At 35.1% G+C, this 25,595-nt stretch overlaps 1 protein-coding gene across 1 annotated transcript in view; it reads right to left on the bottom strand.

Annotated features, from left to right (window-relative positions):
- 5-HT1B (5-hydroxytryptamine (serotonin) receptor 1B) overlaps nucleotides 1-24,769 on the bottom strand; it is a 202,051-nt gene extending 177,282 nt beyond the window's left edge. The window contains exon 1 of the mRNA XM_073988645.1: nucleotides 23,690-24,769. The gene's annotated coding sequence lies outside the window, so the exon portion shown is untranslated. The remainder of the gene's footprint in view (nucleotides 1-23,689) is intronic.
- Between the last annotated feature and the right edge of the window lie 826 nt (nucleotides 24,770-25,595).

Genomic DNA, 25,595 nt, shown 5'->3' with positions numbered 1-25,595 from the left:
GCCATTTCGGTGGTTGAATTTCGGTATTTTGAAGGTTGTGGTTGTGGTTTAGTTGTATACCCCCAACGAAGACTAAGTACCAAATTTCAGTGTGATAATGAAGCTAAAACCTTCAAAATATCGAAAATCGGGTGGTACCGTTCTATTGGGGATATATCAAAACGTGGACCGAAATAGCCCATATTCAAACCTGATTCAAGACTGGATAGAATAATATGATGTGAGAAGTCTGCACCAATCAGAAATTCCCTGCGAGAATTATCTTGCCGATTTGCCATTTTGGTTGGTGCCGTCAGGGTTTCTTAGAACTTTTAGGCCAATATCTCAGGAAGTATGGACTTGCGCAAGAAAAAAATTACAGCGTCGTAAAGAGAGCCCCAAAGACAACACACTGAAACAAATTTTAAAACGATCTGAGAGGAGCTCTTAAACTTCATTCTATCCGAATTATGTGTGGGAGGTACCCGAAGGAGTGGACCACTATAGTTCATATTCGAACTTGATCTATATTTGGAAGAAATAATACGATGTGCAAAGTTTGGACCAAATGGATTGTTCCCTTCCAGAGTTATCTTTTACACCATTTTACAGACAAATTTTGAACTTTTGTGGGGGAAGTAGCCGAGGGAGGGGACCGATATGGCCCATCTTCGAACTTGATCTAAGTTTGGACAAAATATTACAATAACCAAAATTTGGTTCGAATCGGTTGATCCGTTCGCCAGACAGACACACAGACGGACGGACATGGTTAAATCGACTCCAAATTGTCTGAAACGAATTTCGTCCGAACATACTTGGGGTCTAAAACCGTTATTTCGATGAGGCAAATTTTTGGTCGTATCAAAATGTATATACCCTTTCTAGCCTAAAAGCTTAGGGTATAAATAGTGGCACAAGTTATGAAAAAGTGGCACAAAATTTAAAAAAGTGACACATTTGGTATCAATATAAAAAAGTGTCACAGAAGTATCAAAGCCGAAAAAAGGTGGCACATTTGGTATCAATATAAAAAAGTGTCACAGAAGTATAAAAGCCGAAAAAAGCTGTCAAAATTGACACTTTAGTTACACAACGGTCACGCTGCTGGTATGGTATCTAATGCGGGAGCGAATGTCATTCTGTAGTGCGATTCTCTAACTCATTTTGTTGAGTTAATGCTTATAATTTCGGTAATTAATTGGCGACGAATAAAATCAGTCGTTAAGTTCTATCGATAGCAATAGTGTTGTCAACTTTTATTTGAACTTTCCATTAATAATTTTACGTTTTAATTTTACCGATTTTTGTAGGTAAATCAAAAAATGCGTTAGAGAATCGCACTGCTGATCACTTCCAGTTTGCTATAATTAAGTCAGGCCACTGCTACAAACTAAGTTTACATCAATGTATCAAATACAAATAGATGATAAGTAATTAATGTAAACATAACTATACCCCTTAAGAGGGTTACAAATCAAACAGCAAAATTAGTTTTGCAACTCAAACAAATGCCAAATTACAGCTAATTCGATATGAAAATGTAACTAAAACTTCAAAGTACTTTAAGTGGGGCTGTAAAGTTCTATGAGAGCCTATGAAAGCATGGACCTATGTCCACAGTTTGACTGAAAATGTATCTAACAACGACAAAATACCTCAAATCCGGTGATCTTGTTATATGGGGGCTATAACAAAACATAGACCTACATATGTCCACACTATTTGCTATATACGTTTTGCACTAAATTTCATGCTTTCATGATTACCTAATTTCAATTTTATCTTTTAATGATTTTATTTTCCATTAACTCACTTTATATGCAGGAATGTAAATTCTAATATAATTGTGATTTTACGAATGAGAATGTAAAGTATGATTATTGTAAAGTACTGTATTTTATTGTTTTACTGTATTTGTTGAAAATCACCACTTCAAGTTTATTCACTCGTATCCAGACAAACTAATAAAGTTGTCACAACTTGTAATCGTATCTGTACGTTTTACAATTTGATGTCATGTTTTCGTTCTACTGAAACAAATTTAGCTTTGTTAGACAAACATCAAAGTTCAAATGACTAAGGTAATGGATGTGCTTCTTTCCAAGATGTACATAGGTATATACATATTTTGCATATGTTTGTTTGACTTAGATGTAGGACACGTAGTGTCAAAAAATTCGAATTTTTTATAGCCTGGGTTTGTTTTACAGTTCTGTGAAATTGTAAGTTCAAAATTTCTTTGTGTCCAGAGTTACTAGTTTAAAGACCAGAGTACCACATAAAAGTTTAATTAGTTTCTTAGATATAGACTCTACGTGTTTAAAAATTATGACAGTTAATCCAGGTAAAACAAAAAACAAGATGTCCTTATAATCTGTCGTGTAATAATAAAAAGGTATCTCTGCAGTCGATAACCTTAACATTATTTTTCAGTTTACTGTGAAAAGTAATCAAAGCAAATATTATATTCAGTGAAACCTATAATATTTTCAGATCAAAACAAACATTAAACACACTCTTTGCGTAATGGAATACAACGTAATACAAACATACATTGCACGCCGTAATTTAATTCAAAACAATATCAACATTATTAACTACAATGTCAATATTTTGGCATTTATATTTATTATAATCCGATTATTTTCTGATAGTAGATAAGACAACAAATGCACGATGGACAATAGTAATTATAAAATTTAACATTAATTTTCCATTTTCTATGAGCATGCAAATTCATTTTCTTTTAGTAACAACAATAAACACCCAATGTTTACATTGTTCGGCACAAGTTCCATTAATGTGAATTACACTTCATCAAAATAATCAATTTTAAATAATGTAGAAATTTATAGCAGTTTATTTTTTATTTGAAACAAATGTTATTCCATTGACATGGTTGTAAAGATGTAAGTGAAACATTTGACGTAAATGAAAGATATTACATATGGGGAATTCTGAGTTAATTTTGTCAAAATTGGTTCTTGATTTCTATATATACAGTTTCAGAGATGTAGCGCCTTGAAAAAGTCGAATTCAGTAAAAAAATATACGCAAAGAAATACTCATAACTTCTTTAATATTGGACCAAATAAAAAATCCAAAAATGAAGTTTTTAAGATGTTTAAGATAAATTCCTAAATAAAACAACAAAACAAATGTTGAAAAGATTTTTTGTAAAATAAGAAATGTTTAATTCACAGTGGTATGAAGGAAAAATTGTATTAACAAATTTAAAAAAATTAAGAAAAACAAGTAAGACGGGGCCGACCATGTGATACCTACACCACTACCCACGGAAATTAACTTTCAGTAAATCAAAATAAATTTTTGGAACAAATAAACTTTTTCTAAGAAATAACTTTGTGGATCCTGCCACCTTATCACATCACGCTTAAATAATCTATATATATAAAAGAGTAGTGAGGTGAGGTATTCACTGACTGACTGATTGACTGACTGACTGATTCATCACCGCACAGACGAAACCGCTGAAGCTAGAAAGTTGAAATTTTGGGTGTAGGTTGCTGTTGGTGTGTAGGGGTGAGATAAGGCTGGGTTTTTGGAAATTCGACCTAGAAGTGTACGAAAAGTACTAAAAGGTACTAAATATGTTACCCTTTGTATTAGGCAAACGGTAAGAGCTAGAATTCTGAAATTTGGAATGAGGGTAACTGATGGAGATCTAGAAAGATGTACTAAAGGGTTTTTGGAAATTCGACCTCTAAGTGTACGAAAAGTACTAAAATTTACAAAATTTAGTACTAATTGTATATTTTGAACAGATATAGCTGGAATCATGCAATTTGGTACGGAAATCAAGGTTGGGAAGTGGAGTTGATGTAATTAAATGGTTTTGGAAAATCGTACTAATGTGTACGAAAAGTACCAAATGATACTAAATTTAGTACAAATTATATTTGGGTGAACGGATAGAGCTGGAATCCAGAAATTTGGAATTAAGATTACTGTTGAAGTGTAGGAGTTAGACATGAGGGTGATTTTGGAAATTCGTACTTATGTGTACGAAAATTACTAAATGGTACTAAATTTAGTACAATTTGGATTTGGGTGAACGGATAGAGCTGGAATCCTGAAATTTGGAATTAAGATTCCTTTAAAGGGTAGGATTGAGAAATGAGGGTGGTTTTGGAAAATCGTACTTTTGTGTACGACAATTACTAAATGGTACTAAATTTAGTACAATTTGAATTTTGGGTGAACGGATAGAGCTGGAATCCTGAAATTTGGAATTAAGATTACTGTTGAAGTGTAGGATTGAGACATGAGGGTGATTTTGGAAATTCGTACTTATGTGTACGAAAATACTAAATTTAGTACAATTTGGAATTGTGTGAACGGATAGAGCTGCAAAACCTGATATTTATAATTAAGATTACAGTTGGAGTGTAAGATTGAGCCATGAGGTTGGTTTTGGAAATTCGTACTTATGTGTACGAAAAATACTAAATGGTAATAAATTTGGTACACTAGGTATTTTGTTGAACGGATACATCTGGAGTCCTGAAATTTGGATTTCAGATTACTGCTGGAGTGTAGGATTGGGGAAGTTTTAGAAATTCATACTTATGTGTATGATAAGTACTAAATGGTACTAAATTTGGTATAATGGGGATTTGGGTGAACGGGTAGAGCTGGAATCTCCAAATTTGGAGTTGACATTACTGGTGGAGTGTAGGATGGAGGTAGTTTTGGAAATTCGTACTTATGTGTACGAAAAGTGTTAAATGGTACTAAATCTATATATATATAAAAGAGCAGTGAGGTGAGGTATTCACTAACTGACTGACTGATTCATCAGCGCCCAGACGAAACCGCTGAAGCTAGAAAGTTGAAATTTTGGGTGAAGGTTGCTGTTGGTGTGTAGGGGTGGGATAAGGCTGGATTTTTGAAAATTCGACCCAGAAGTGTACGAAAAGTACTAAAAGGTACTAAATGTGGTACACTTTGTATTAGGCAAACGGGAAGAGCTAGAATTCTGAAATTTAGAATGAGGGTAACTGATGGAGAGTTAGAAAGATGTACCAAAGGGTTTTTGGAAATTCGAACTACAAGGGTACGAAAAGTACTAAATGGTACTAAATGTAGTATAATTTGGATTTGTGTGAACGGATAGAGCTGGAATCCTGAAATTTGAAATTAGGGTCAATTGTGGAGAGTAACAAAAAAAGGTTTTTGGAAATTCGAACTATAAGTGCACGAATTGTACTAAATGGTACAAAATTTAGTACAATTTGGATTTGGGTGAACGGATAGAGCTGGAATCCTGAAATTTGAAATTAGGGTCAATTGTGGAGAGTAAAAAAAAAAGATTTTTAAAAGTTTGAACCGTAAGTGCACGAAAAGTACTAAATGGTACTAAATTTAGTACAATTTGGATTTGGGTGAACGGATAGGGCTGGAATCCTGAAATTTGGAATGAGGATCACTGATGAAGAGTAAAAATGAACGTTTTTTGGAATTCGAACTACAAGGGTACGAAAAGTACTAAATGGTACTAAATGTAGTACAATTTGGATTTGGGTGAACGGATTGAGCTGGAATACAGACATTTGGAATGAGGGTCACTGATGAAGAGTAACAATGAAAGGTTTTTGTAAAGGTTTTATAAGGGTACGAAAAGAACTAAATGGTACTTAATTTAGTACAATTTGGATTTGGGTGAACGGATTGAGCTGGAATCCTGAAATTTGTAATGAAGGTCACTGATGAAGAGTAAAAATTAAAGTTTTTGGAATTCGAAATATAAGTGTACGAAAGGTAATAAATGGTACTAAATTTAGTACAATTTGGGTTTGGGTGAACGAATAGAGCTGGAATCCTGAAATTTGGAATTAAGGTTACTGATGGAGATTAACAATGAAAGGTTTTTGGAAATTCGAACTATAAGGGTACGAAAAGTACTAAATGGTACTAAATTTAGTAAAATTTTGATTTGGGTGAACGGATTGAGCTAGAATCCTGAAATTTGTAATGAGGGTCACTGATGGAGAGTAACAAAGAACGGTTTTTAGAAATTCGAACTATAAGTGCACGAAACGTACTAAATGGTACTAAATTTAGTACAATTTGGATTTGGGTGAACGAATAGAGCTGGAATCCTGAAATTCGGAATAAGGATCAATGATGAAGAGTAAAAATGAAAGTTTTTGGAATTCGAACTATAAGTGTACGAAAAGTAATAAATGGTACTAAATTTAGTACAATTTGGGTTTGGGTGAACGAATAGAGCTGGAATCCTGAAATTTGGAATTAAGATCACTGATGGAGAGTAAAAAGAAAGGTTTTTGGAAATTCGAATTAAAAGTATACGAAAAGTACTTAATATAGTGGATATGGGTTAACGAATAGGGCCGGAATCCTGAAACTTTGAATGGGGGTCACTGATGAAGTACGAAAGAAGTACCAAAGGTCGAAAAGTCCTAAATGGTAGTGAGTTTAGTATGATTTGGATTTGGATTTGAAGAGCTGGAATCCTGAAATTTGGAATTAAGATTACTGTAGGAATATAGAATTGAGATATGGAAGTAGCTTTAGAAAATCGTACTAATATGCACGAAGCACAATTTGTATTTGCGAAAACAGATTACTGTTGGAGTGCAGGATTGAGGTAGTTTTGGAAATTCGTACTTATAGAAAAGTGCTAAATAGAACTACATTGGCTATAAATTGGGTTTAGGTGAACGGATAGAGCTGAGGTATGAAAGTACATTTTGTAAATTCGTGTACGAAAAGTGCTAAATGGTACAAAATTTGGTACCTTTTGGTATTTGCTATATGGTATAGAATTTTGCACAATTTGTGATTTTGTAAAGGGTAGAACTGGAATTTTGAAATTCGGTATTAGATTAGCAATTGGTGTTTAGAGTGGAGGTAGGGAGGAGGCTTTGAAAATTCGTACTTATTTATACAAAAAGTACTAAATAGTACTATAATGGGTTTCAGGGGAACGGATAAAGCTGGAAAAGTGAATTGGGGTTAGGATATAAGATTAATATAGGGAAGTAATTTTTGAAACGTTTACCTATGTGTACGAAAAGTTGGGTAACATGTTGGTACCAAAACCATTTTGGTATTGTGTAAACAGTTAAGGTACTAAATTTGGTGTTGAGTGTAGGAACAAAGTTGGGATTATATAATTTGGAAATATGCTATTTTTACAAAAAATATGAAATGGAAAAATAAAATAAGAGACAAAGTTCTGAGTTTGAAAAATTGTACTGAATATTGTTCCATTGATTTGATGTTAACGCCAAGGCGTTTCTAAATAGTGTACTGAAATTAAGTAGTCAAACGTGAAGTACCTTTTCAAAAATGTTTTTGTTCTGACCGCTTTGGTATGTTAATTTGAAAACGTGATCCAATGCGACAATTTTGTTAACTAGAAGTTATTTACCCCCTGATAATAAAAAAGCCTAAATTGAAATGCCTCCAAAAAAGTTTTTCTAACCTTTCATGCCACAAATTCCGAATTTCAGTTGGAAAATGTGACGAAGATCTTCAAAATATCTCTTATAATAAACGTGGATTGAAGTGGACATTTTTTAAATTAAACTTTTATATCCTCTGAGTATTCAAGGTCCAAATTTAAAGAAAATTGGAAAATATAGATTTGTTCTTCTTTTAAAATACACTAAGTCGAGAGGTACCGTTATATGGGGATATACGAAAACGTGGATTTTCATGCCCATTTTGAATGCCGAAAGTTTAAAGGACCTATTCGGGTTCTGGGCGAAACCGCTAAAGCTAGAACCTTGCATTGTAAATGTGCGGGATTGTTGTTGTGAAGAGGTGAAATAAAGTTTAGTGTTTGGAAATTCGTACTGGAAGGGAATGCTGTGTTAGTGAAGGCTTAAAACCAGGAGTCAAAACTAAAATTTGCAATATGATACGTAGTTTTGGAAATTCGAAATAAAAAATATGGTAGTTGTGTAGGGATGCGATACGGCAGATTTTTTTTTTTTTTTTTGTAAATTCTGACTACTATCGAAAAAATATTGGTAATAAAATAGGTCTTAGTACAACAGAATCCCCAATGTTCACCATTCCCGTATTAAATATTGTTTTTATATATATTTTTCCTTTCCGCATACGAAGTAGCGGGCATTTGCTAGTAGTATAATAATTGCATTCCAGAATCAGTGTTCGAAAATAAACACTATGGTATCGTATCGTACCGTTCTGTACCGTACCAAGGTGGATAGGTACACTACGATAGTGTACCGCTCCGGAGCACAAGCACTAAAAAAGTATTTTAGTGATACTGTGCCGGAACCCAACGATAATCGTAGTGTACCGCATGCCGGACCACTAAAAATTTTAGTGTTCCGACTGCCGGATAACTAAAAATCATAGTGCACCACGTGTTGGAACACTATAAAAAAAAAATATTTAGAAAATTAAATATTTGGTTAAATTTGATCAAATAAAAATTAAGATAAACTGTTACATACAAGTATGTTTAAATTAGTTATTTAGTTTGTCAAAATTATGAAAAAAAACAATATTTATTTTTTGTGGAATGAAGCACAAAGATCATCGTGCCGGAGCACTAAAAATCGTTTTGTACCACGTTTTGAAACTATAAGGTAATGAACAATACATGAATTTATTACGATTTCTGAGGAAATTAAATATTTTATATGCATTTTTTTAATAAAGAAAAATTAAAAAAAAATGTGAAAAACATCTGATTTGGTTTTTGGACCATGGATCACTAAAAATCGTAGCGTACCACGAGCCGAAACGCTAAAAATAATGTTAAGATAATCGTCTGTTTATTATGTGAGGAAAATTAAATATTTTATGTTTTTAGGATAAATAAATATGTATTTATTTGTTATTTAATAAATTATTTATTAAATTATTGTTTAAAAAATAAAAATTAGAAGAAAATGTGTAAAACATCTGATTTGATTTTTAGACAATGGAGCACTAAAAATTGTAGCGTTCGACTGTGGAGCACTAAAAAGCGTAGTGTTCCTACTGCCGGAACACTAAAATTTTTAGAGATCCGGCGGTCGGAACACTACGATTTTTATTGTTCCATTGTTTCGATTTTTAGAGATCTGGCAGTAGGAACACTACGATTTTTAGTGATCCGGCAGTCGGAACACTACGATTTTTAGTGCTCCGCAGCCGAACACTACGATTTTTATTGTTCTATTGTTTCGATTTTTAGATATACGGCAGTCGGAACACTAAAATTTTTAGTGCTCCGCAGCCGAACACTACGATTTTTATTGATCCATTGTCCAAAAATCAAATCAGGAGTTTTCACGTGTTCTATTAAATTTTATTTTTTAATTTGTATTTATTAAAGAAAAATTATAAAATATTTAATTTTCCTCACAAATCATAATAAACTCATGTATCCACAGTCAGAACACTACAATTTGTAGTGCGCCATTGTACAACAACCGAATCAATGTTTTTCATATTTTCTACTTACGTTCCCAACGTTATTAATTAATATGTATACATACATGGATTTAAGAGGTTTTGTTTTAATTTGTACTTATCTCAAAAATTATATATATTTAATTTTCCTCGCAAATCATAATAAACTCCTGTGTGGTACATTATCATTGCATTATTTTAAGTGTTCCGACATGTGGTACACAACGATTTTTTCGTGCCCCGACTGCGGAACACAACGATTTTTAGTGCACCGACTGCGGAGCACTACGAATTTTAGTGTTCCGACTGCGGAGCACTACGATTTTTAGTGTTGCGACTGCGGTACCCAACGTTTTTAGTGTACCAAAATGTGGTACACTACGTTTATCGTTGTGCTCCGGAACAGTATCGCTAAAATATTTTTTAGTGTTTGTGTTCCGGAACACTAACGCTAAAAATATTTTAGTGATACTGTACTCGGAGCGGTACACTATGTTAGTGTACTGTTTATTTTCGTACTCTGTCCAGAATTGACTGTAATTGTACCCCGATTCATATTAGCTCAATGATATGGGACCTACTGTTTATCGCCGAGTCCGAACGGCGTGTCCTAAGACACCACCTGTGTTAAGTGGCTAATATACTCATTAAATGACACCGACATTATTGAAGGGTATTTTGCCACCGTTGAAAATTTTATGTGTAGAAAATCCAAGTCGGCCCACATCAAATTTTCAACGGTGGCAAAATACCCTCAGTAATGTTGGCTACATTTCCTGAGTATTTCAGCCATGTAATACTTCTCTAAAGGTGGTGTCTTAGGACACGCCTTTCGAACTCGGTGATAAACAGTAGGTCCCATGAATCGGGGTGCACTCATTGATATGAGAGAAAGCTCTCTTGTCCCTACTGGGATGTTTGTTTCGTTTATATCTTATACATTTCTAATAAATATTCCTAAATTGGAAAATTGACATTGTTTAGCCACTTCTGTATTTAAATTTTCTTTCAATATCAGGTTTCTTTTTGGAATACACCTAATATAACTAATTATATAAGCCTGCCAGAAGTAGGTCTGTGTGAAGTTCTAATACCGGACAGAGATATGTGGATCGATGGAACCCTTGCACAGATTCCCGCTGGAAGCTGCGGGTTTACGGACGGGGCTGTGTTAGGGGGAGAACGGGACTGGGTCTTTATATCATATACACGGAAACGAGGATCTCCCTTCGTCTGCCGGATCATAACACGATCCTCCAGGCCGAAATCCGAGCGATCACAGAATGTCTGAACTGGTTTAAAACAAATACAAGTTAACATCCTTACGGATAGTAAAGCAACAACAACAACAATATCGAAAACTGTCTTACCCCCATTATTATAAGTCTCCTTTTGTTATAGTTTGGATTTGCCGAACAGATTTATAGCGTTCCGGTTAACTTAAAGTTAAAAGTGATGATTGAATTTCAAGTAGGAGCTTCTTGTCATTAACTTTAAATGTGAAAATTATATCTTTAATGCCTCCAAATTAGTTTATTTTGCATTTTCAAATCCATCAGATAGTAAAAGAACACATGTAATAGTGGCCCTTAGAGTGTAAAAGTTTAATTAAAGACTATTCCCATTATGGCTCGGTAAACATTATATGGGTACCAGGACACATAGGGAATACGGGAAACGAAGTAGCAAACTCCTTAGCAAAACAAGCCAGGGAGCTACCTACAGTAAGTCTAGACAATGCCAAACATTTAAAGGCGGCGCGTTTAGAACTAAAAGTTTGGGCAAAGAATGCTCATGTATCCCTATGGAATAACCAGGAAAAGGGAAAAACTACAAAAATCCTATGGGGAAACCCAGACCAGGACAAAACAAGTGACCTCCTAGAGATGAGTAAAAACGATATCAGTAGACTGATCGGTGTCCTCACAGGGCATCTAGGACTACAAGCGCATCTGCACAGGATAGGCTGTGCAGAGAATGCAGGGCATGTGGCGAGGACAACGAAACGTTGGAACACTATCTCTGCCACTGCCAGGCTTTCACAAACTTGAGAACTCAACTAATGGGAAACGACATAATTACAGGACTCGACCATATCAAGGACATCGGGTTCAAAAACTTGAGGAACTACGTCAATGGGACGGAACTCCTAAACTAAAAACAACAACTTCCAGGACACATAAAATTAGAGCGCACAACAGGCCTCTTCTGGCTTAAGTGTATGCCCTTTCTTTTAAGGACATGTGGTGATCTTGAATCACCCCTCTTCTCAACCTAACCTAACCTAAACTAAATATATTTATTGAAGAGATGTGCCACTGCCCATTTCTCCACTTTGTAAGCACGTTTTATTTATTTTATTCCTCATATGCTGAGAGTATCCCTCCGTTTTAGACGGTTATAGGTTACTTTGTTAAGCATATACCGGCAAAAATATGGACCAAAGGAAAATTATATTTTTATACCCTCATCATTTGTGCTAACGAGGGTATATACACTTTCATACGGGCAAAATGTGCCTCATCGAAATAATGGTTTTGGACCCCAAGTATGTTTGGACGAAATTCGTTGCAGACACTTTGGAGTTAATTTAGCCATGTCTGTCCATTTGTCTGTTTGGCTGGTGCGGATCTCGAACGGATCAACCGATTCGAACCAAATTTTGCACTTCGTCATATTTTGCACAAACTTGGATAATGATACAACAGCGCCAAGAAACACAAACGCCCATACTTAAATGGCTAGAGGGCAAGATAACACAGATTTAGAATCAAAATAAATATATTTTATATACCTACGGAATATTTATTGCGTTAGCTTCTCCTTTTTTGTCAGGGTATATCTATGTCAACACAGATGACTGATACTTTCATAGTTGTTATCTACATTTCGGGCAAGATTGCATGTCCTTTGGCTTTTATGCCATCTATAACAAAATTGTGGACATTGCCCCACGTTGTGGTATTGTCCCCATATAACGGTACCTCCCGTTTTAAGCTGACCGAATTATCTAAAGTATTTGGTATTTGGGGTTCTCAGTGCTCCATAAATCTCCACATTAAATTGTGAAAATTAATTATTCCATAAAAGCTAAGAGCATTTCATGGTGGAGGGTATAAAAATGCCCGACCGAACTTTACCCAAAAAAAATCCTTACTAAATAATGGGTTATTATAATACTTATTGGTCGTAACTACTTACAAAAGCCCCTGCTAACCAATTATTTTAACAAGGGTATGTCGCACTGAATAACTAGTTATTCTGTGGCCACTAGCATAACTAGCTATTTTATTGCCACTGAAAGTAGAAAAATAAGCTAAAAACACATGTTTTTCTATTTTTAGAAATGTTGAGGAGTGTTTTTTTTTAATTTCTACACAACTTCATATTTTTATTTTATTTTGCTCTATAGGGGATTTGATCATGCGAACTTCTGATTTGTAGCTGAACACACAACAGTCGGATTTGTATTCGGACACACACGCTCTGTGACACCGTACTCATAATTTAGTATTTAAAGTAGTTATTTTTGTTTACATTACTTTGTAATGGGTTACATAATGAGTAAGGGATCCAAATTTTTTGCTGGGCTTGTTTTATCTACATTTAGCGGGCAAAATTTCATGATATTTGACGTTTATGGTTCCACTAATTAAAATCTTCTCCATCGATAATTATGAACATAGACCCATGTTGTGGTATTGACCCCATATAACGGTACCGCTCGATTTTAGGTATTTTATAATTTTTAGCTGACCGAATCAGCTAGAGTTAGTAAAATTGTGGACGTTTGTACTTTCGTAACAGAAAGAAAACTAATTAATCCATATTTGTTCCAAACTTAATATTTCTTTACTTATTAATATTGTAATATAATATTTCCTAATAATATTGTCCAAAAATTTACATCTGAACTTTAAGTAACAATCATTGCATGAAAACTTTACTTGAATTTTCAATTTTATACCTTTGCAAATCTTTAATATGTGCATTTGTATCACTTAGGATTGCATACATTCGTACTAATGCATCCTTCCTGTGCGCACACACACACACATCTGCATGATTCACATTTGTATACATTAGTGCTATTCTGCTGTTTTTGTTTAAATGAAATGTGTTGGTACAGGTCTTAATGTAACTACTCATTGTATTCACGCCCAAATGGGGCGTTCTTGTGAAAAAAGTGGATTGCTATTTGTTGAACGAAAAAAAAAAAACAAAACTAAACTAAAAAGTTGCTATTTCCTGTACACGATACCTGTCATGACATTGAAATGAGTGCTGCTGGTGGGTATTGGCATGTAAATGTCGTTCACCAAAAATAAAAACTAAAACATACTCACATTCTTGCATACCTTGACTTTGGTGTATCGCTTAAAAATATTTTCTTACAGATTTTTAAATATGATATATGAAAATTTGGTGATTAAATATTAAATAAAATATTTATTCCAATATACATACACGTATTTATTTCTTATTCTCGAGCGTGCATACTCGTACATTCATATTAAGTAAAACCCACACATAAGGCAGAGGTTAAACGAAGTTTTCAATTTATTGGTAGGACTTTTAAGAACATCGTTGAGATATTAAATTATTTTGCTTTGTAAATTAAAGGAAAATGTAGCAAAAATAAGAAGTGATAACTATATAACCACTGGGAACGTTATATGTCAAAATACAATTAATTTCTCAGAAAATGTAAATAAAATCTGCAAAATCATTTAAATTTGTATGCTATATCAAATTATGGGCCCATGCTGATCATTATACCCTATACCAATTCATGTAACACCGCGAAATATTCGTCGGAGACCCCCAATGTGGTATACCAATCTTCATATCTCGACGAGATAAAGCGATTTTGAGATGTGTGTCCGTCCGTCAGTCCGTCCGTCTGTCCATTATAAATTGTAAACACGCTCCAGGCCGCAATTATGGACCGATCGTCACGAAATTTTGTATGGAGATCGGGTTCAGATCAGAATAGATCCCTATTCTTATTGGTGATGATCGCGAAATATTTAGCGGGTGAAATGGACCAAAAACATAATATTTATCCAATTTTCTAGCGGCTCTGTAGGTCTCAATAATAGTCCGATCAACGCGTAATTTTATATAAGGTAAGAGTATATCACAAAGGAGAAGCTTGCAATTTGAGATGGCGATCGGATAATATTTAGAGGGTTAAATGGACCAAAACTTTTGTGTGAAAATTGTGAAACATTTTAATATACAGCTTATATCTTAATTCCTGGAAGTGACATTTCGGACAAGTGAGATATACTTGAAAGTGGAACGCTTGACCTTTCAATTGATGCCAATTATGTTGGTGTGCATGATCAGATAACAGAGTTACAGCCTAATATATTCCGTTATTTGTTTGTAGTGTAATAATAAACTCGCTAGAAGTCGCAATTATACATCAATAGTCACGAAATTTTGCACCGGGTAAGAGTATAGGTCGAAAAAGATGCCTACAATTTTGAATGATGATCTGATATTCTTTAGCGGGTGAAATGGACCGTTACTTTTGTATGAAAAATATAAAATTTTATTTATGGTCGATATTTTAATTCCTTGAGGTCATATATATTTCGCAAAGTAGCCTACATATGGGAAAAAACTACTGACCTTTCCTCTGATGTAAATTGCAATAAAGTGTTTGCTAGATAACGGGCCTACTGCCTAATATATAATGGGTTCCGTGTAGAGAACCACATTTTTATCCCATGCTACATATTGTCTCTCCAAAAGTTTGTGTAACACCACGAAATATTTGTCCTAGACCTCTTATTTGGTATGCCAAAATTCATATCTCGACGAGGTAAAGCGATTTAGCGATGTGTGTCCGTCCATTAAAAATTGTAAACAAGCTTAAGGCCGCAATTATGGACCGATTGTAACGAATTTTTTAAGGAGGTTGGGTTCGGGCCACAATAGAAATGATTAGTGTTGCTGATGATCGTGAAATGTTCAGGGAATGAAATGGACCAAAAACAAAATTTTAACCAATTTTTAGCGGCTCTATACGTCAAAATAATAACCCGCAAAATTTTAAACAAAGTTTGAGTTTATGATGAAGAAGAAGCGTACAAACCAATGTGAAGATCAGATAATACTTAGCGGGTTAAATGGACTGAAACTTTTTTGTGAAATTGGTAAAAACTTCAATAACGTAGCGGTTAAACAACGGAAGTAGTAGTAAGTGGGTTTCATTACATTTTAGTTTGTGTGAACTAAATTTTCCTTTCCTGCTACAAAAATGTCTTTGTCATGCTAGATAACTTTTTGGTTTTGGTCATAAGTATTATACAATTCATCTCTGATATTTGATAATTAAATTTTCACAATCATTGAAAAGAAGTTCTGTGGAGAGCGATTGTCCAGGGATAGTGGTATAGGGTATCCCATGGTCGGCTCCGTCCGACTATAGACTTTTCTTACTTGTTTTTTTATAAACTCCACCGTCCGTCCGTTACATCTACAAAAACTCAGATAGGACGCTGAATTTTTGGAAAGATGCGTCTTTTGTAGACCAAGTTCGAAGACGGGCCATATAGGTCCATGTTTTGATATAGACCCAATTTAACGATTCCGCCCGATTTGATGTGTTTTTGGGTTTATAGTTAAATTTTCTTACCCAATTAGATATAATTTGGCATCTATTGTTCCTAATTGTCAGAAAACTTATCTACCAAAAATTGTGGACATTGAAATAGCCCCCATATAACGGTACCACACGATTTCAGGTATTTTGGCGTGTTTCGTGTGGTTCCCACTGGTCATCAAACTTCTATACCATACATCTATGGCATACATTTTCAGACCGACATAGGAATAATTTGGCATTTAGATTTCCCAGATGAAGAAACCTCTCTACCAAAAAATGTAGACGTAGGATCACGTTTTTGACGCCCTGTATTATAGCTTCCATGACAAAAAGCTTGAGTTTGGTTGCCAATTTGTAGTTTTCCGGAGGTTAAAACATCTGATCTCTAGCTTCACCTCAGTTCATGAAAGACTTGCTGCAATTCGGGTAAAAGCTAAATTTTTCAACATTAGCTTTTTATGCTCACACTGAAGACAAGGACGAACAAATCAAATATATATTTTACGAGCGCTTAGAAGAAACATATGGCCGTTGCCCTGCCCATAACATTAAAAAAATCCTAGATTATTTTAATGCCAAAATTGGAAAGGAGAATATCTTTTGCGCAACAGTCGGGAAATTCAGTCTCAAAAGTAAAACATCAATCCCAGCAAAATGTTCAATGCAATGCAATGATTTCCTGGGATCTTACGCACTGGTTCCAATGAAGTGATGAAAGATTCGACCTTTTATTCAGCATTAGAACCAATTCCATGAATGCTTAGTACAATTTGTAAAACATCGAATCTTACAATCCGTACGTATCCGATTAAACATCGGTAAGTTGCAATCACAATAGATAGCCACAGCATATTCCACTCAACTGGCCCAAATATTTAATCAAAGAAATCAGAAAATTCTACCAAAGAGTAAAATATCAAACCGATGGCTTTGGTACAGGCACATCATCCTGTAAAGACCAGTAAGGTAATTTGGTAACTGATACAGATATGTAGTGTGCTCAGGATATGGAAATAGCATATTTCCAAACTGTATAGAATAGCAGCGAAGACGACGAAGATACCACAGATCCAGTCTCTGAATATGGTATTGAATGTATACCGCCTGACCAAGATGACGTAAAGACAGCAATAAACCGAATGAAGAATAATAAGATACCAGTAGCCGATGGCTTACCACCTCGAGCTGTTAAAAACCGGTATTTGCTGTGTCAGATCCAGCTTGGATTTTATAGACCCATCTAACTATGGTGAAATATTGACTATTTAAAGCAATCGGAACTATATCTGTGAAACCAATGCAAATCTTTTTATTACCTCCGAAGCAAATTTGTAGATAAGGGCAAGAATAAATTGTTTGGAGACATAATGAGAAATAAAACTACATTTATTGCTTCAAATGTTTAATATATCTAAAAATGCCACAATTTGTATACATTTCGCACCATATCTCTAAAACTTTTAAATTGTTCTTAATGTTTGGAAAAATACTGACTGGAATGCAATACACAACTCTTTAGAACATGCCATTGTTGTAAAATGCCTCTATCTCGTTTTTTTAATATATTTTTCAACGACAATTTAATAAATGTCAATAACGTTGTGTGAACAGTGTTTGAAATACATGTTGTAAAGGATATGATACAAAATACCGCTGAAACAACAAGAAATAACCATTTAAGAGTTTCAGAATGTTCTGAAGAATTGCTGAGAACAGTGTTCAGAATATTTTTGCAAAGGGTTACTTGGTTTAACTCTCAAGAGATTTTCTTATGTGGTCTGTTCAACAGGTAAGTTTTACTGGTGTAGGGCTACAATATTGCTAAAAACAGCAAGGCTTAATACCCATTCGTTACTGAGATAAAGGCCCGATAATTGAAAAAAATGTCGTTTTAGCCCGGTTTAGATAAGACGATAAAATCCGAACTGGATCTGACAGGACATATCCCAACTAGGGGTTTTGTGCTCTCAATATGTACTTTCAAAAAATGCAAATTAGAAGTTGTTATACCCTGCCCTGTAGAAATCAATTTGTCATTCCGTTTGTAACACATCCAAATATTCGTCGGAGACCCTAAAAAGTATATATATTCTTGATCTGCATACAATTCTTAATTCAGAAACTTGACCTATGGTGAAAATTTGGTTTTGGGTTCTTAGTACCCTCACCAAGGGCTTTCATCTCCAAAAGGAATTTTCCACCCAGTGACTTTGAGTTCCATTTTGTAGCACAGTGTCATTTATCGATATTTTCCGAAAATGTTCCACTTTCTCAAGGCATAAACTGCCTGAAAGAGCATTCCAATGCTTTTGACATGTACCAGAGAGTTCTTAATTATTGTCTTGGCTACAAGTCAAAATCCGGGGGCTCGATTTTCAGTTTAGACATATGTTCTAGTAGACTTTTTTGCTCACTACAATCCCGAGAATCAGAAACTCCAGGCGCCCGTGATGGTGTTCAAATCGCCCCACCCTAACCTCCAGGTATTGAAGGTTGTGTCCTCAATATCCTACCGAAATTACAGATATTTTGTAGTTAATCTTCGTTGGGGGTATAAAACTTTCCGCTTGAAAGTGGTCGGTATAGCCCCATAGAACAGTACCTCCCGATATTCGGTATTCGAAATGACTGACATTTTTTATTAAGCCTATGTTGAGGGTATTAAACTTTCCACCTGAAATTGGTCGATATATAACCCCCATATGTATTTTGTATTGTGGCCTCAAGATTTCATCGAGACGGCTGAAATTTGTTATTTAGTCTTCGTTGAAGTTTCCAAATGAATTTGTTCGGTATTGCTCCACTTCTTCATATAGCCTCCGTAGAACTGCCCCTCCAAAATTTCCAATGAAATTGTTTAAATTTGGTATTTAGTCTTCGTTGAAGCCACAATGCTTAAGCCCACGTCTTCATATAGCCCCCATAGAACGGTAAGTTTTAACCACATTATACAAACGAAATAACTTAAATTAGGTACAAGACATTTATACAGGTACAAAACAACCCTTGCAAAAAATTGGACAGGATGAGTACCTAATCTTGTAATAAAAGAAAGTGCATGTTCTTATTCACTTCAATAAAGTTAGTGCTGTAGGTGGACCACGGTTTGGAATATAATGACTCTACCGCATTTCCGAGATTTCATTTATTTTTGGTCTTTTATCTCTGATCTGGATTTAGCAGTTTGTGTTCGCAGTAATCAAAAACCACCCCCACAAAAATAGTGGACATAGGCCCACTTTGTGGTATAGCCCCCATATAACACTACCGTCCGATTTCAGGCATTTTTAGCTGACCAATTAAAGTAACAGTGTTTTATTTATAAATGCACTTAAAACTAGAAAATAATTTTTCATGACGCTTGCATTTGAATTAAAAATTTTGACAATATTAAACGGCAAGCGTTTTATTTGAGAGATTCCATCATGAAAAATTATTTTCTAGTCTTAAGAGCATTCATAAATAAAACACTGTAACTTAAATTTTAAATTATTTTTTTATTTTAATATTTTAGTAAATACCTTTTTTGACCACTGAGAAGTCCATAACCATTTTACAGTCAATTTAGGCCGAAAATGTAGATAAAAACTTTAAATTATATGGGGGATTTTGGAGTAAATCCGGCCCATGTTCACAATTTTTGGTGGGGGAGTTTCTGTACAATTGGGAAGTCTAAATGCCAAGTTACAGACCCGACCATGCCTACTTTTTTAAATACCTTATATATCAAAAACTGCTTAACTGATTTTCTTGAAAATGTCAGAGAATCTACTGGGAGGACCCGTGGTGAAAAAAGAATATATATTTTGTTGAATTACGGTGGAGCGGGGAACCTCTCCCATGCCCCATTTCTTTGAAAACGTTAATTTAACAAAACTGAAGAACGTATCGGAGAGAAAATTAATTTGGGAGACAATGGTTGTTGTGTCTCCGACCCTAGGTACTAATTTGGGACCAGACTACGCCCACATTTTAAATATCTTATATATCCAAAACTACTAAAACGGTTTTCTTGCAAATTTCAGGGAATGGAGGGATGACCCCTGGTGAAAATAGGCAATATATTATGTTGATTTTCTGAGGGGCGGGGTACCTCCCCTTTGCCCTATTTTATTAAAACACTGTCTTTGCTTTGCTGAGCCAATTTCTGAAATATGAAAATAGGCTATATATTTTTTGAATTTCGGAGGGGACGGGGTACCTCCCCCAGGCCCTCCATATTTTAAAACCCTTTTAGCACGACCATTTTTTAAATACGTTATATCTCCGAAACTTCTGATCCGATTTCCATGTCATTTTCAGATGATGTAAATACAGGGAAGGCCACTGGTACCCTAGCCCTGGGTACATATTTTAGCCGTAAGACCCGACCACTCCCAATTTCTGAAATATGTTACAAATTAATGGAAATACCGGATGCTATGCATAACGAAGCTTTGGTCTTATTGGAAAGCAAGCCTTTAGATTAGAATGCAACATATCAATAGCTATAGCTTCATCAGGTATACATTATAAGAAGGTGCAAGGACGACACAGTCGACCCTTAAGTTGCCACTGGACATTCTTTTGATTGAATTGCACACATGCAATATTAAATAGAAGTTATCATCTGGAACGCATGTACTATGGCACATAAAAATTCCCAAGAAGCTTTAGAACGATTCTTAAAGAATTTAAGAGCAATTCACGTTTAGATTTTAGACAAACACTGCCAATTCTACTATTCCAGCTGATGAAATAAATGCATGCCTCAAGTCATCAGTTAAAATACCGCCAAAAGTTCATATAGACACCAACATTTCTGAAGATGTTTTATTTATAGTCACTTGCAGTTCACGACTATTTTGCGACGCAAGAAAATTATAATGTACTTAAGAAAAGATAACATAAAACTGGTATATGTATAATAATAATTGTTCCACAAACATCCCAGACGGGACAAGGGAGACTTCTCTCATATCAACGAGTGTACCCCGAATCGTATTAGCTCAATGATATGGGTCCTACTGTTTATCGCCGAGCCCGAACGGAGGAGTTTTCAGATAAAGAGACAGTCTTTCGTGTGAACCTTTCATTGTCGTGCTCCAAGAGGTTATACCAGATGGAGCAATTAACACAAACAGCCATATGTTACCTGCATATGATGATATTGACATCATGGGTCCAAACTGGACAGAGATTCCACTAATCTCGGGCCACCTGAGGACCATTTCGAAACAATTTCCATTAATTTATAATTTTATCACATCACTTTACACGACACTTCTGAAATAATGAAAATAATAATATTGGCAAACATATGCCACTTTCGACTAAGTAAGGAGTTTAAAATATCTGACAACATACATAAAAATAATTGACGTTGTAATGAGCACTGTAAGAACTATTCGAAATAAAGTTTAAAATCTATCCGCGAACAGGTCTCAACATGCTCTTGAGCCTACATTTTAGATCTTTTGGGATGGAATTACCGAAATAGGTGGACCGTGGATTAGTCCATCTTGCAAACTTATCAAGAACATTTAGTTGGTGACACCGACGAAGCCACGGGGGAGGCCCGGGTCTTACCAGAAATTGTAATTTTTAGACATTTTTTTGTATATTTTACTCAAAACCATCAAATTTTGTCCGTTGTCAATAAAAAAATATGCTATCGTAATATGAGTCGCGAGGACTACCTGCTCTAAAAGTTTCAAAACTATCCTAAACATGTCCCTAAACCACACATTTCCGAAAATGTTTGAAGGTTTGTGTGGAAGGTATCCGAAAATGAGGAACGTTATAGTCCATATTGGAACATGATTTGGTGTGAGAGAAATATTACGATACGCGAAGGCTGGACCAATGTCAATTACTCCTTTCGGTAGATATAGAGCCCAACATAACTTTCGGACCATTATCTCAGGAAACATGGTCTTGCCCACGAAAACCATTAAATCGCTCGAAAACTCGAAAAGCCCTTAAACGGCTCTTAAGCACATATTGTGAATTTTTGTGAGGGTGTACCCGAGGATATATTCTAATATAGACTTTCTTAGAACTTGATGTATGTTTGGAAGAAATTTTACGATGTGCAAAGTTTCGTCCAAATCACATACTCAATTCGTAAGTTTTCGAGTTCTTCAGTCACTAAAGTTGGTGTAGGCAGGGTTATTACAGCTAGTTTGTGAATAGGTGTGGCGACCACTGAGTACTTCAAAGGTCAAGTTAGAGGCTAGTTCGGTTAAAAATTGTAGGTAAAATCTTCAAAATACCGAAAATCGGCAGGTACCGTTAAATGGGAGCTATATCCAAACATGGACCTATGTTGTTATGTTGACAATTTTCGGTACGGAGGTGTGTTGGCCACTAAATAGATCAAGAATATATATACTTTACAGGGTCACAAATGAGTACTTCAAGCGTTACAAACGGAAAAACAAACTTAATATACCCCCATACTATGATAGAGGGTATAAAAATGGTACACCAGAAGGGTATACAAATTCAGAAAGGACATAAGTGAAAAAAATGTAAAGTGCAAATGCCTCAAAAATCCGAAATGGCACATCATACACGCAAGCATAACATCGACGATATGAATTATAGTGACCCATAAATAAGGTATAAGGGATACTTCCCTTATATGAATAAATGCACCCTGATTCATATAAGTTCAATGATATGAGACCTACTTTTGTACTTCTGGAATGTTCATAGGAAATATTAGGAGGGTTGGCGTTTTTATTTGGGATGACGAGTTCTATTTTGTTTTTCAAAATAGTCAGGCTTAATCCCATAGTCGTTGTTTTAATATTTTATTAAAACAACTATAATTTATTAGTGGGAAAAGCGAGATCTGAAACTATAGTCTTCCCTGTAAACATCGCCAATAAACTAATAAATTATAGTTGTTTTAATAAAATATTAAAACAACGACTATGGGATTAAGCCTGACTATTTTGAAAAACAACATAGGAAATGTATCTAATTTTCTTCAGGGTATTTATCATATAATACGCCCTTATCGACTTTGGCCTTCTCATACCATATTTTAGTTGTCCAACTTAAACTAAGCAATTATTGCTGTTTGTTTAACTTCCTCTGCCGATTTAAATTATTTGTTTACACTTTGGTTGCATTCTACGCTTAGAAGCAGACATTGCACTGACATAAGTATGTATTTTAGCACGCACACACATTTTATGCGTAATCTCGGCCAAAACAGGAAACCTGAACTCAACCTCTGTGCCTTGATGACAATAAGATCAAATGTAAAATGGACAAGTTGTTGTTTTTGTTGTTACAGTCAAGTGCTGCAATGTTGCTGCACAGTGCATGCAATTCTGTTGTGTTGTAGTGGGAAAGGTCTTTTGCTTAGTTAGAAGCCAAGGGTCCTTGTGTATTTAGTTAATGCTCGTGAACAATGAACCCTGGGTGCGGTGGGTGTTTTGACAACTATACCGATGCCGTTGATGGGGTGACATTGTTCATGGCAGTTGTGTTGAATATAATAAAACGTTTGTATGATGATGACGATAATTTCCAACTCTTAACCCAATTCACACGGTCAGGCGACAATTCAAGTACATAGAAACCGGCTGGTTAACCAGCAGAAATACTACGACGACGAAGACGACGACAACAGACTCTACTCTAGGTACCAGACACTTCAAATGTTGAGCTTACCTTTTAATGATGTTTATATTTGTTTTATGGTGTTTTCTTATTTTGGTTGGCTGTTACGGCTTTGTTGTTGTTATTTGTTTTATTTTGGTCCAAGCTCACATTAAGAAATACGTTTTCTTTTGTTATTATTCGTAGCCTTTGTTGTTGTTTTTCTCAAGATGTATTTTTTGGTGGTTTTTTGTATTGTTTTCTTTAAAGGGTTCTTTATTATATATTAAATAATTTTTAAACTTAAATTTAATTTATGTGTTTTTCGTTACGTGGTGATATTTGCTACAGAATATATGAACTCTTATATAAACATCAATTCCTTTATTTTACATCCGAATTATGAGGGAGACTGTGAAAACCATGGCTTAGTAACGAACGCACTTTTGTAATGAGGGGGAGGCGGGTCTACTATCACTGCTAGGATAAGACAATCCTCTTTGCATTATTTACATATTTACACAACAGAAAAAATTACAAGAAGCAGAAGGAGACAATGTTACAACAATACAATTTTACACATTAAACACATGAATGCACGGACGCACACACGCTAGCACGCACTCACAACAACCGAAGATGCGAAACTGACGGGAAACGGATGCGGAAACAAGTGTGATTTTGCGTTTATTTGCCTACTACACGACGTATGAGTGATGCGTGAATCGTTTGTCTGTCTGTTTGTAATTTTCTTCTAATGGATTTGATTTGTATTTGCTTTGATTTTGTTGTTGTTGCTGTTATTGTTGCTACCCGTTTAAATTTGCTTAGACAAAAATTTTGATTTAATTTTCTTTAATTTGAGCTTCATGTCGTTTTAATAGAAAAATTTGGTTTGTCATATAACACCAAGCGTATAATTTTTTCCTTTCGTTTGTTGTCCTTCAAAATGTTGTTGGCGACCACATTTATTTCAGTTTAAATTTTAACTGCACAGTGGGCTTGCGATTGTGGCCGCATCTGCTATTCCGTTTACTTGTTTTGTTGTTATTAATGGCATGACCATAATAATTATGATGATGATGTTGAAACACCACACACATGTTTGGAGAAACACTCTAGCGATTGATTCACCTGTTCACGCTTCGTTTAAATGACAAACTAGTTTTTTGAAGCAGGCAAAAATATCACAAACTGACGGCAAGCAGCTGACTGAGTTGTGTAGACTCGGGCACGGCGCATGTGCCATTTTTCCACATCAACAAATCCACTGAGAGCGGTGAGTACAACCGATTTTCGAAATCTCCATCATATTCGAAATCTCCACACAGCACAGCAAAATCTCCACAGCCAATGCCTTATAACCAACCATCTGTTTTGTATTTCAAGTTTAAGTTAACAAACTGTTGGCTATGAATCTTTTGCTGTTTTGCCAACGGATAAAATGCTTCTTGTGTGTTTAATGCTACGGGCGTATGAGTGTGGCCGTGTGCCAATGTTTTCATTTTTTCTCGTTCGCTTTCACTTAGGCCATGAACGGCATAGGCAAACAAAAAAAAAAAAAAACTTTTATCTGTTGAATGATGATAAGCAGACATTGACACTAACACAGTCACCCACAAAGCACACATAGACAATTTTCATCAGTTGTTTTTCACTTCAAAATATATAAAAAACCTCTTTAAGTAGCTCCCCCCACTACACTACGATAAAAGCGACAAATTCCAAAAGTTGAGATATCCTTTTTTGATGTTTCAAAAACCAAAAGTTGCCGTTTAAAATGGAGGCTTTGTGATGTTAACAATGATAAGTTCTATCGTAACAACTTATTGCTCTGTCACAGTGATGTCGGAAGGGTAGAATTAGAATACATAATGTGTCACATCTTTCTGCTTCTGGAATTTATTATACCCTATACATGCAACATTGTGCTACATGTCGCCGCAGATGCTTGCATACAAAAAATGGACCCTGAGTT

The sequence above is a fragment of the Musca autumnalis genome, unplaced genomic scaffold (genome assembly GCF_047663935.1).
Source record: "Musca autumnalis isolate F117 unplaced genomic scaffold, ASM4766393v1 scaffold_5, whole genome shotgun sequence".
Classification (NCBI taxonomy): domain Eukaryota; kingdom Metazoa; phylum Arthropoda; class Insecta; order Diptera; family Muscidae; genus Musca; species Musca autumnalis.
Note: the sequence above shows the minus strand (reverse complement) of the source record. Positions and strands in the feature narration are given on the sequence as shown.